This window comes from Triticum dicoccoides, chromosome 3B, assembly GCF_002162155.2.
Source record: "Triticum dicoccoides isolate Atlit2015 ecotype Zavitan chromosome 3B, WEW_v2.0, whole genome shotgun sequence".
Lineage (NCBI taxonomy): Eukaryota > Viridiplantae > Streptophyta > Magnoliopsida > Poales > Poaceae > Triticum > Triticum dicoccoides.
In genome coordinates this window covers 126772758-126776228 of record NC_041385.1, presented here as the reverse complement: position 1 = coordinate 126776228, position 3471 = coordinate 126772758, and the positions used below count along the sequence as shown (strand labels likewise).

The 3471-nt window shown below is 59.2% G+C and overlaps 1 pseudogene; it reads left to right on the top strand.

The window, feature by feature from the left end:
• The first annotated feature begins 366 nt into the window (after positions 1-366).
• On the top strand, positions 367-3343 carry LOC119275121 (annotated as a pseudogene).
• Positions 3344-3471: the final 128 nt, after the last annotated feature.

Genomic DNA, 3471 nt, shown 5'->3' with positions numbered 1-3471 from the left:
ACAAGAAGACGTTTCCTGGTTTATCCCCAAAGCTGGTCATGTTTCCACTTAATTATTTCAACCTAAGCTCTGTTGTCTTGTTACAGTTGTTCCGGTGCCCTTCAACGCCACAGTTCTTGCATCTTACCGGTTTACGAGGCTGTTTTGGCACATCCCCGAGTTCCAGCAAGTTGTGCGCTTGTGCCCTTGCTGCCTACAAATGCCACAAAATCTTGTTCTCTTACTTATGTTGGAACGTGCCCACGTCCCTCTCGTCAGGACGCTAGCCATGCAGCCCGCGTCGTGTGCGTCTCCAACAGCCCACGTACTTCATGTTTATCCTCTCCTGCATGGTAGCGATAGCCGGCCAAGGCCGTTGTACTCTCCCACGTTCTCCTGCTTCCTCTCCCGTAAAGTGTATAAATGTACCTATGATGGATGAATAGAAGCAGTGTGTGAGTGCGACATATCTCAACTTGGTATCAGATAGCAACACCCCGATCCTTCTTTCTCTCAACGCTTCCGCCATGCATCGTCTTCTCCGCCGCACCCGCTCGGCCGACTTCGACGCGCCGGCGTCCACTCCGTTTGCCGCCGTTCCCGTCGCCGCGGCCACTACTGCTGCGGCTGCACCTCCTCAGGCAGCTCCCGCTGCTACGGTCACCACCACCCCGGCTGCACCCGCGCCCCGCCGTGCGCACCTCGGCGACCTGGGCAAGACGCCAGTCCCTGAAGGCGTTGTGGCTCCTTCCTCGTCCACCTCGGCGCCCCGTGCGGCGCCCTCTGCCCAGCCAGCCACCGGCGTCCTGCGCACCGCCGGCAGCACCCCCGTCCCGCGTCTCACGCTGGGCGGCCCCGGCAGCGCCGTCGTCACCCACCTCGGCCCGGGGCGCTCCGACGCCGGTCCTTCCTCAACTGCCGACCTCCCGCCCTCCATCGCCCACTACTTCACCAGCAAGCTTCACCTCGAGTCCGGTAACTACTCGCGCTGGCATCAACTCTTTTACATCATCGCTTGCAAACATGAGGTTCAGCATCATCTCGACGCCGCCACCGACCCGCTCGGCCAGAGCGTCGTGTGGCGCAACGACGACCTGTCCATGGTGTTGTGGATGCACGGCGTCGTCGCCGAGGAGCTCCTGGACGTCGTGGCGTCCCCGGACAGCACCGCCTACGACATCTGGTCCCAGCTCCACGTCCTCTTCATGGACAATCAGCCGGGCCGCGCCGTCGTCCTCGGCGCCGAGTTCCGGAACCTCGTCCAGGGCGACCTCTCCGTCGCCGAATACAGCAGGAGGCTCAAGTCCCTGGCCGACGCTCTCGAGGACGTCGGCGAGCACATCTCCGATCAGGCCCTCACGCTCCAGCTCATCCGCGGCCTCAACCGCAAGTTTCAGATCATGGCGACGCTCCTCCCGATGCAGTCGCCGTTCCCCTCCTTCATGCAGGCCCGCTCTCGTCTCCTCATGGAGGAGATCTCTGCCAACGAGCGGGCTAGGCTGGACGGCCGTCCGGAACTCCCCGCCGCTGCACTCACCATCGGGCACGCCCCGAGTGGCGGCCCCTCTCCCTCCCCTGATCGCGGATCAGGCAGCGACTCCGCCAACAAGAGCAAGGGCCCCGCTGCATCTTCCCCGGGCGACAGGGGAGTGGCTCGCGCGGGCGTGGGCGCGGTTGTGGCCGTGGCCGCGGCGCCCAGTCATCTGGTGGCGCTCCCGCTGGACGCAGCGCCGCTCCAGCAGGGCCGCATCCCCCGACTGGCTTCTTCGCTCCATACGGCGCCCTCCTCCCCGGCCTACCTGCACCACGGGCCCCTTGGGCTGCGCCGAACGCAGCCGGCGTCCTAGGCCCACGTCCTCCTGCACCGCATCAGGCCTACCCCCTGCACTTGACGCCTTCGAGCAGGCCTACCTGGGAGCAGTACAATCAGCTGTACGCCGCTCTCCAAGGCCTCTCCATGCAGCAGCAGCACGCCGGCGGCACCCCGGATTGGTTCCTCGACACGGGCGCCACGTCGCACGTCGCTGGTAAGACGGACCTCCTCACCTCGTAAGGTTCTCCCTCATTGCGTCATTCCTCTGGCATCTTAGTAGGCAACGGTTCTCGTCTCCCCATTACAGCCGTAGGTTCTACCTCTCTTTCAAATTTTGCACTAAATGACGTACTTATATCTCCTACTATCATTAAGAACTTGATTTCTGTACGTCGTTTCACTCAAGATAATTTTTGCTCTATCACGTTTGACCCTTTCCGTTTTTCCGTGAAGGACCTAGTCACGGGGAAGCTAATCATGAGGTCCAATAGCCATGGGGACCTCTATCCTTTCTTCAACAACTCCGACGTTCAAGCAATGCTCTCCGTCTCCACCGATGACATATGGCATCTTCGTTTAGGGCATGCTAGCAATAAATCGGTTTCCATTCTAGCACGTGATTTTCTTCCAAATTGTAATAAAGCTATGCCTAGCACTTCCGTTTGCTCATCATGTAAACTTGGCAAGCAGCCTCGACTTCCTTTTTCCCATTCCATTACTAAAACAAGTGCGCCTTTCCAATTAATACATTATGACTTGTGGACCTCGCCGGTGCATAGTTTCTCTGGTTTTCAGTATTACCTAGTGCTTCTTGATGACTACTCCCATTACTCCTGGACGTTTCCCTTGCGCAACAAATCCGACACCGCCGACACAATCACTCGTTTCTTTGCGTATGTTCTTACCCAATTTCACGTCACGATTCAATGTATGCAATGCGACAACGGTGGCGAGTTCCTCACTACTTCCTTGCGCGAGCTCTTCTCCAAAAACGGTGTCTCCTTTCGTTTATCTTGCCCGCACACCTCACCACAAAACGGGAAAGCCGAGCACCTCATACGCACCACCAACGACGTACTCCGTGTGCTCCTCATCCACACACACCTCCCACCCCTTTTTTGGGTCGAAGCGCTACATACTGCCACCTACATCCTCAACCGTCGTCCCTCCTCAGCCATACACTTCGTGACGCCTCACTTCGCTCTTCTTGGCCAGCATCCCACATATGACCACATGCGTGCCTTTGGGTGTTTGTGTTTTCCCAACACCATAGCTACTAGTTCCCATAAGCTCGCTCCCCGCTCATCTCGTTGCATTTTTCTCGGGTATCCTTTAGAGCACAAGGGCTACAGATGCCTTGATTTATCCACTCGCAAGGTCATTATTTCTCGGCATGTCACGTTCGACGAGAGCGTTTTTCCCTACTTCTCTGCCGATCACCCACGCTCCTCCGCACCTCCCCTGGCCACAGAAGATCCCAGCCTCATCCACCCCGTATCCCGCGCACCTACCTCGTACCCATCGGAATCCACGCGCGCTCCCGATCCAATCGGCCCGCGGGACCCGCCACCAACCCCCGCGCGATCCACTCGGCCGCCAATCCCCGCACGCTCCACTCGACCGCCAACCCCCACGCGCATCTCCCCTGCCAGCCCGCGGGACCCGCCCCCCCACCCCCC